At 44.2% G+C, this 9,862-nt stretch overlaps 1 non-coding gene across 1 annotated transcript; it reads right to left on the reverse strand.

Moving 5' to 3' along the window:
• Positions 1-736: 736 nt before the first annotated feature.
• LOC138165109 (U6 spliceosomal RNA) lies at positions 737-839 on the reverse strand. Its single transcript, XR_011169264.1, has one exon. It is a non-coding gene; the product is annotated as a U6 spliceosomal RNA (small nuclear RNA).
• Between the last annotated feature and the right edge of the window lie 9,023 nt (positions 840-9,862).

The raw sequence follows: 9,862 nt of genomic DNA on the forward strand, positions 1-9,862 counted from the left end.
GGGTATAAATCTCCGTGAAACTGTAAATGGTTAATGTACATCATTCAAGGTGGCTAGCATTGGAAAAGGACATGCCTCTGTGTCCCCTGTTTCATCTCCAGACAAAGGGAAGCAGCACTGTCTATTTGAGGTGACGTTACATGAGATAATGGGTAGGAGCCTAACAAGTTCAAGGCTCCACGTACAGGCAAGGTGCTGTTAGCAGGGTGCTGTTTTTCCTTGCCTGATTTAGCACAGCTGTTCCTCAGTTTCCTCCTCTGTAAGATGAGGGGGTTGGACCAGGTGACCTCCGAGATACCTGCCAGCCCTGATACTTTATGAGCCTAATATGTGAAAGGAAAACATCATTTTCCATGGACTCTAAAGAGAAAGCCGGCCCTTGGAGAGTGCAAATCCAGGTCCAGGCCACATTCTTGGCTGACAGGTTCGACTGATTCAAAAGTAGCAGCTAAAGTAGCTGGTGAAAAGGATTATGGTTTTTACCTGCTGTGAGCCCCAAAGGACAACAAGCAGGCCTGAAAGTGATTGTAAATCATCGTGGTATTTTCTCCTTCCATCCTTCAAGAGATCCGTGATTTCACTGGGATAGGTCAGGGGTGGGGAGCCTGCATCCTCAAGGCCACATATGGCCCTCTAGGGCCTTGGGTGAGGTCTTTTGACTGAGTCCAGGTTTTTTTTTTTTTTGGTCTTTCTTAATTTGTTTGTTTACTTTTAGTTTACAAGATTCAGTTCCACAAAAAATATGGAAGACTTCACGAATTTGTGTGTCATCCCTGCACAGGGGAGATACTAATCTTCTCTGTATCATTCCAGTTTTAGCATATCCACTGCTGAAGTGAGGACCTGAGTCCAAGTTTTACTGAACGAATCCTTTTATTTAGACTCAGTCAAAAGGGCACACCCAAGAACCTAGAAGACCACATGTGGCCTCGAGGATTCAGGCTCCCCACCCCTGTAAGTGCAGGTACATGGCAGAATCAGACTGATAGCTGGAAAGGGGCAGTCTGGCTCCTTCCTTTTACAGATGGGAAAACTGAGACCTAGAAAGAGGTGCCAGTGAGTGGCAGGTCAGGCCTCCTGGCATTTCCTGCTGCAGACTACGACCCCTCCATGCCAGAACTGTTCACTCTTTGTAGATGCCCCTCAGGGGAGGGGAAGCCATGAACTTGGTCTTAGCTGACAGACACACCTGAGCCTCTCCCAGAAGCCTCTCCTTCTAGCAGGGCCTTCCGGGCCTCAGGCTTCCCTCCTCGCCCCTTGGCGAGGAGTCATTAGAGCAGGACCCAGTTGGCTGAAATTCTGAGGATAGGCCTTGGATTTCTTGGTGGAACCCCATGGAGAGCTAGCAGTTTTGTGAAATATGCACTGGCCTGGGAGTCAGACACCTGGCCTCAAACTCCAGATGCTTAGCTTCTCAGTCACAGGATTATTACTTCCCCTTTCTGAGGCTCAGTTTCCTCTCTGTAGTGAGAAAGATAGGCAGTGTGGAGGAATGGTTAGAGGGCTAGCCTCGAGTCAAGAAGGTTTTTAGTTACGTCCTGTCCTGGCCACACACTGACTTATGACTTTTGCAAGTCACTGAACACCCCAGTGCCCAACATAACTCTCCAAGGCTCTGTATTGTCGAAAGGGAGCTTATCTGCATTGGTGGTGAGACAACTCCCTGGGAGTCCACTGCATCAGTGAAATAATGGGTTTGGATGAGAGACAGATAAAGGGGGGAGAGAGAGACAGAGAGACAGACAGAGACCAAGACAGAGTCAGAGACAGACAGAGAGAAACAAAGACAAAAAGTTAGAGAGACAGAGAAGAAGAGAGGCAGAGAGACAGACAGAGACCGAGACAAAGAGTCAGACAGAGAGAAACAGAGACAAAGAGTTAGAGAGACAGAGACAGAGAAGAAGAAAGAGAGGCAGAGAAGCAGAGAAAAAAGAAGGAAGAGAGAGGCAAAGAGAAATGTCTGGGCAGAGGTGAGGAAAGATCTCAAAGCAGATATAGATGTTTTAATGTGTCTATTATGATAGACACCTACACTCAAAGTACCCCATCAATTCCTGTGGTCCCACAGAATCAACAAATACATGATTCTCGGGCGCTCTGAAAGACGAAGACTCAGACAAAGTGAGACTCAAGCTCGAAATCTTTGAGAAGAGGACAAGACCAGGAAGGGGCATGAATTACCTGTGACATTACTCAGCTACAATAAGGGAAGAGAAGCACATCATGAGTAGAGTGTAAGCTCCTTGAAGACAGGGATGTTTTTATTCCTGTCCTTTACATTTAGAGGTGGCTGGGGCACAGTGGACCCAGAGCTGGCCTTGGAGTCAAGAAAATCTGGGTTCAAGTCTTGTCTCTGCCCCATAAGACTGTGTGACCTTAGGTAAGTCCCTTAACCTCTTGGTGCTCTGGGCCCTTCTTTCTGATGGAGCATTGCAGTGTGGTAAGGAAACTTCTTTACTTGGGAGGCCCCAGTACGAATGAAGTCCCAGGTCTCATCCTCTCCCCCATCCCTCTGTATCCCCAGTGCCTGGCCCTTAGTGGATGTTTCTTCAAAAATATGATGTAACATTTCTTATTCATCCTTCCTGCCTGTCCCAATAAATATTTAATAAAAATACAATAGATAGATGGGAAGCAGGTAGGTCCTCAAACAAAGGCTGAGTGCCCTCTTGTTTAGGATGTTAAGATGTGGATTATTTTAAAGTGTGAGCTAGATTAGAGAAAAACATTCTGTTTTTATTGGTTTGTGGTTAGGGTTAGGGTAGACACCCCATTTACACTGCTATAGTCAATGTATACATACATTGTCTCCTGACTCTGCTTACTTCCCTTTTCATCAGTTAGTATAAGTCTTCCCATTCTTCCCTATATTCATCCTGTTCATTGCTTCTTCAAGCACAGTAGATTACATTCATGGATATGTTTAGTCATTCCCCAAATGATGGCCACCTACTTTGTTTTCAATTCTTTACTACCACAAAATATTTATAAATATTTTGGTGTACATGGAAGCTTTCTTTCTTTCAACTACCTTCTTGGTCATATGCCTAGCAGTGAAATCCGTGGGTTGAAGGATATGGACATTTTGGTCGCCTTTTTAACAGATTTCAAATTGCTTTACAAATTTCAAATTTATTTCATGACAGAATGGTCATGCCAATTCCCAGCTCTACCAGAAATGCATTTGTTTGGCAAGGTATCGTGGTAAATGCTTGCAATCTTTGTAATCAGGGAGGCTGGTGGGTCACTAAAGTTTGTGAATACTGAACTACAGTTGGGTTAAAATCCATCAGATGTCTTTAGCACCAATATGGTGAGCTTTGGGAGAAGGGCTATCTAAGCTAAGGAGGGGCAGAAATGGCCACAGAGAGAAATGAAGCAAATCAAAGCTTCTGTCCAGATCAATAATGAGAACAGATTTGTGAGTATCCTCTGTGTTTCCAGTATGGAAGAGATAGACAGAGTTTTAAAAACATGCATAAAATTTTAAAAATATGACAATGCATCTGTGCAACTATCTTTTTTGCCATCCCTCCCACATTGACTATTTCTGTCTTGTCACCTTTACCAATTGTCAGGGTGTGAAGTGAAATCTCAGGGTTTTTGTTTCTTCATTTTGGGATTGGTATTTCTCCTACATTGTCAGTGATTTGGAGCATTCTTTCATATGGTGGTTAAGAGTTTGCAATTCTTCTTTTGAGAACTATTTGTTCATAAACATTGACTATTTTATTGAGAAAGGGCTCCCGGATGGCTTGGTTCATGGTTCCTTTGGGGTACTGGAGTCTCATTCAATAGGTTTGGGTTGACTGTGCAGAAATTATGTCCCAGTCATAGGTAGCTCTCAGAAATGACAGTAGTAAATACTCAAGCACATTACTATATTATAGGTTTTTCAATATGTGGAGCAGACCACTGGGGAGACTTAAAAAAAAAAAAACTCCGCTTTTCCAGCACACTGGCAATGAGATTTGAACCTTCCAATTTCAGCCATAGAGAACTTGGACAATATAGAGTTGCAGGAAATCCTGGATGCCATTGGAGATTTGGACCACACTACAACCATTGAAGCCTTCCACCTTTCTTGCAGCTGAACAAATACCACAGATAGAATTGTCAAGCCCACCGCTGATTTGAAGGATTAATTTGGGGAACTTGGAGTGTTTTGCAAACTCTTTCCAAAGCGATTTACAGTCCTTAATTATTTAAGCCCCTCCACTTCCCCTAGAGGAAGGGCAGCCATCATATGCCTAGTTTGCCCCCCCTCAGAACCGGAGGGAAAGGAAGGTTAAGTGAAGAAGGAGCCTCTGAGTAAGGGCAGAGCTAGGACTGGGTTTCAGGGAAATCTGAGGTGGGGGCAGATGGTGTTCGAGTCTCCCAAGGGGTGAAATCTGGGAAAGTGCTTCCCAACTAGGAGAATGGGAGGAAAGGCATTGCTATTCATTTGTTCAGTTTAAATGAATCAAATTTCGATTGTACCGATAATAGCTTTATTGTTTAAGAAACTAAGAAAAAGTGATTTGCACAAGCTCGAACAGTTAGAAAATAGAAGAAATGGGCTTTGTCTTCTGGTTTTCTGTCTCCTATCCAGCAAATTTTCTAGTGCCACCATTTCTGCAAGGTACATAGGCCAGAGCTATTGGCTCCATTCTACAGAGGGGGAAACTAAGGTTTAGATATGACTCCCCTAGGATCACAGAACTAGAAAATATGGCAGTTGGAACTTGAACCCAGATCCAATAAGGCTAACTGAAAAAAAAACACTATACTGCCTTTATTTTTAAAACCTTTATATCCTTGTAATACTGGAGTATTTGAGTTGGACTTGTTCCATTTGTTTTCGGAGGGCTGAACCCAGAGTAATAGGCAGAAGTTACAGACAGACAGACCCAGGTTTAATACACGGAAACATTCCCTAACAATTAGGACTTCTAAAAGAGTCTGCCATAAGAAACAGTGGGTTTTCTCTTATTGGAGATTACCAAACAAATGTTGGAAGGGAAAGTGTAGAGGGGGCTCCCTTTTAATTCCACATCAGACTAGATCGTACTCAAAGTCACTTTGGACTTGGAGAATCAGTGATTCGTTGAAGGTTCCTTCCGGCACTGACACTTAGCTGTATGTTACAGAAGGGATCGCTTCTTGGCTATAGTCTGAAGATTCATTATTTCAGTGGTGGTAGAAGCAGCCTAAGAGAAAGGAGAAAGTACTGGTCTTTAGTCTTTGGATCATCAAAGGTCACCCCCTGCTTTCAGTTCTAGAGGGTCTAGATCTGTCCCTGAAGGACTATGTCCCCTTCTCTTTTCTGGGTCCCACCCCTGTAAAATGATAGCATGGGCCTAGATTGCCTTCCAGGGTCTTTCTCATTCTGAAGTCGATTCCCTAATGAGGATGTCACAGGTTTTCCTCTTGTAGGTGGTGCTCAAGGAAAGGGTAGATGGACCATTGTTGAGAGTGTTGTAGAAGGTATTTCTGCTAGAGGGATGGTTTGATGCTCAGTCCCTTCTGACTCTGTGATTCTGGGAAATAGATGAATTTAACTTTCTCAGTCCTGGGATATTTGAACTGTCTATGGGGGCTGGGTCAAATATACCTGCATATTTAACTCAGAGAACTGGATAAGGTAAGAGTTGAAAGGCAGCCTCTTGTGTGCATTTTGTGGGCTGCTGGGAAATGCAAAACACCTGGACTTTTCTCACCAGCTAAGGTTTTGGTGTGACTGGTCAATAATGGCAGCCCTTTCAACAGTCTTCTGATAAGAAAGGATCTGATCTCTGAGCAGCTACTCTGGGGACCCTGGAGAGTGGAACCATGAATACCCCCAGAATCACAATGTGCAGAATTGGAAGGGACCCTGTTCCATCCTGCCCATACTTCACCAAGAATCTTCCCACAATATACTGCTGAAATAGGAAGCCAAGTTCTGCTTGAATGCTTCCAAAGACAGGGATCCCACTACCTTCTAAGGCACTCGATTCCACTTTTGGGATGGCTCTGATTATTAAACATTTTTTCCCCTGATGTCAAGCCTGGATTGGCCATTCATTATGCCTTGTTCTATCTTCTGAGCCCAAGAAGATCCAACTGAGTCATTTTTCTGTGTAGTAGAAGCCAGTTACCATTCATCCACCAGGCCAAGCCCAGTCTTCTCTCTAGGATAAAGGTCCCTAATTGCTTAGATCATTCCTCACATGCCATGACTTTGAGGATTTTACTGACCGCTACTCTCTTTTCATTGTCCTGCAGCATATATACAACTCCTTATAGATATATAAGGCTTTAAAACTTTGTTCTTTTCTCCAATAGTCTTGCTGGTTGAAATCTGGGTGGGCAGCACTTTACTGGAATTCAAGGGATTCAGTGAATAATCAGAACTGGCATTTATTTAGGGCTTCAAAGTAGAAGCAGCATTTAATATACACAACTCATATGATCCTCCTAACATGGGTCAGAGGTCCCCATTCTACAAATGAGGAAACTGAGGCTCTCCGTCAAAACTCTAGATCATATAGCTAATATGTGCCAGAGCCAGGACTGGGGTCCAGGTTTTTTCATGCCCAAACCATTTCTTTTTCCATTATGTCGCGTCTGCCAAACTAGGCTTCAGTGGCATGAAGTCAAGGATGAGAGGGAGGGATACATCACAGAACTGTGGCTTGAACTTTGAGTATTATCCAGAGGGATAACACCATGAGTGAATAGAGATGCTTTTTATGTGTTTGGCAATTTAGTTTTTCAAATTATTAATTTGCTGTGTGAGCCTTGGCAAGACACAACCTCACTGAGCCTCAGCTCTGTAAATAAGGGGTTGGCATTGTGTGATTTTTGAAGCTTCTTCTCCCCTAAGGCATTTACATCTATAATTCCTCATGCTGTATATGGAAATGGTACTTCAACTATAGGCATACAACTAAAGTTCTTAAAAAGAAATGATTCAGAGTCGGAGGAGACTGGAAGGGTGAGTAGTGGAGAAGGAATTCCCCCACACAACAAATAGGACTTCACTTTTCCAGGCATAGCATGAGGTAAGGGTCCTCAGCTAAGATGCTGGATCTAGGGAGTGGGGTGGGAGACTTGAGGTTCAGGACAGAAAGATATAGTTGCAAACGAATAGGCTATAATAACAGTGAGGGAAGGTGGGTGATACTGTGGATGAAATACTGGGTCTGGAGTCAGGAAGACTCATCTTCTCCAGGTCAAATTGGATTTGCCTCCATTCTACAGAGGGGGAAACTAAGGCTTAGATATGATTCCCCATTTGCTAGCTATGTGACAATGGGCAAGTCACTTTACCCTGTTTGCCTCAGTTTCCTCATCTGTAAAATGAGCTGGAGAAGGAAATGGCCAACCCTCCGATATCTTTACCAAGAAAGCCCCAAATGGGGTCACAAAGGGTCAGACATGACTGAACCGACAACAATAATATACATATATACATATATATTTAATGATGTGATTGGACTAAATCAATGGTTCTCCACTTTTTAGGCCTCAGGACGTCTTATACTCTTAAAAATTGCTGATGACTTAAAAGGTTTTTTTTTTAATGTAGGTTATATATATTGATAGTTACCATATTAGAAATAGAAATGTAAATTTTGAAAATATTTATTTCAAATAATCATAAACCAACTATACTCTCCACTCAAAGGGCTCTTTCAGCCCTGACATGCCTTCAGCCAATGGTTCTTTCAGCCTTTGTCCTTTTTGAGGCTCCAGTGATGTATTTCCTTCCTAAAGCCTTCTTCTCCCAGTGAGGATTATCTGGCCATGGTTCCCAAGCTCCTCCCCTCCCTCCCCACGTGTGAAGGTCACCATGTGCCTGCCCAGTACCTTCCATCCCCTGAGCTCATAAGAAACCAAGCTGCAAGTGGCCTTAGGGATCATTTAACCCTCATCACTTAACTTCTCTCAGACTCGTTTTTCTCTTCTCTAAAATGGGAGGAATGACAGTTTCTACCTCATAGGGTTATAGTGAGAATCAAGTGAAATGTCAGTGCTATAGAAATGTTACTCACCCTCTTCTTCCTCTCTCATCATCAATAACAAACTGAAACTGAAGGAGCAAAAATGATTTTCTCAAAGACAGAAGCAGCCGACCTTATCGGAAACCAGGCGTGCAAGCGGGGCTTTCTCTTCTAAGGTCCCCTTGAATATGTTACCTAGACAGTTAATGCTTCTTGGCCTTTGGGAGATGCCAGGGCTCAGGAATTAAGTTCTCCACTCGGGCCAGGAGTTCTCCCTTTGGCACTGACCAAACACAAGCCCATCTAACTGAAGGATTCCTTAGGCCAGCCTGCAGTGGGGTTGGAGAAAGTCATTCTCTTTCCCAGAAAACTTGGAGTGACACAAGGGCATTCATCCTGGGACAATAGAACCATGGGACTCATAAACACCTCTGGGGTAAAGCCCTGCTCTTCCATTGTTGGCAGGTGGGCAGAGGAGCCAGAGAGCCTGCAGAATAACATTCCAGACCCAGATGAGTCCCCAGCCTGCTAAATCCCCCTGACATGTTCCTGGGGCCTATAACTGGGCAATTAATCTCATTCACGTTCTAATTGCTCTGCCTCACTTGCAGAGGGCCCCAGCTTCATTTCCCTTTCCCTTTTCCCTTGCTCCAAGGACCATGAATCCTGGGCTCCCACTCTCCCAATAATATCCCCATCTGTCCAGACCCAGAGCTCACAGGTGGCTTAATACTGGTGCATCTGCTTGCTGCATATGAGACCCTGAGGTTTCAAACTTCCGGGGGCTTGGGATGATTAGAGTCTGGTCTCCCATATACTAAAGGCTTCCAGATGGACTGTCCTGGAAGGGGACAGAGAGGAGCCGTGGGCAGGAATGGGGGGGGGTCCATTTTCACGTAATTCACCTTGGCACTAAAACCGTGCTAGAGAAACTGGACCCTTCCACCCCCCACTCCCATCCCCAAGCTGGCTCAGCTCATTCTCTACAGCCAGATGGGCTTCCCATTCTCTCCTTGACCACCATGGCCACAGAGGGATCTCAGTCAAACAGAAAGGCCTGAAAACCTGTATTTGCAGGCCACAGGCAAGGAAAAAGCTATCAGGGGGATCGAGGGGGGCCTTTCAGAAAGAGGAGCAGGAGAGTCAATAGCAGAGGTTTTGAGGAACATGTGAAAGCAAGGCTAGGCATTCCAAAACCAAACACCAAGGTGGGGTGGGGGTGAGGCAGCCCTGGGAGAAGGAGATTTAGTCTGAAGCCGTAAGCTTGGCTCAGCTGGGTCTTCCTGCCAGACACCAAGGCGCAAGGGAAAGGAGTCTGGAATTTTAGAATTGAAGGGACCTTGGAGATAACTGGCTCAGTCTTCAAGTCTTACTGAGGAAGCAGCTGAAGTCCAGAGAGAGTGAAGGGTTTTGTCAAGACAGGATAGGTATTAAATGGCTGAGCTGGGACTCAGGACTGGTTCAGGACAAGGAGCAATGGACACCAGTCAATCAGCCTTCCATCTGATCACAAAACAACAGGCTAGATGTTGGGTATACAAAGACTAAGATGAATCAGTCCCTGCCCTCAAGGAGACTATGTTCTATTATTCCATTGGAGGAGACAGCAGGTACACACACACATAAAATCTATACATATATAGTCACATACAGATCAATGGACCAAATCAACAAATATTTATTAAGCACCTACTATATGAGGGCAGTTTTCTTTGAGAACTTCCTGGAGGATGCTTTCTAGATTCTTCCTTTGGTCATGGCTTTCAGGTACTCCAATAATATTAAAATTATCTCTCCTGGATCTATTTTCCAGGTCAGTGGTTTTTCCCATGAGATATTTCACATTGCCTTCTATTTTTTCATTTGTTTGGATCTGTTTAAAAGCATCTTGATTT

The sequence above is a fragment of the Petaurus breviceps genome, unplaced genomic scaffold, assembly GCF_028583685.1.
Source record: "Petaurus breviceps papuanus isolate PSGF00001 unplaced genomic scaffold, PetGlider_PUasm1.0 207, whole genome shotgun sequence".
Lineage (NCBI taxonomy): Eukaryota > Metazoa > Chordata > Mammalia > Diprotodontia > Petauridae > Petaurus > Petaurus breviceps.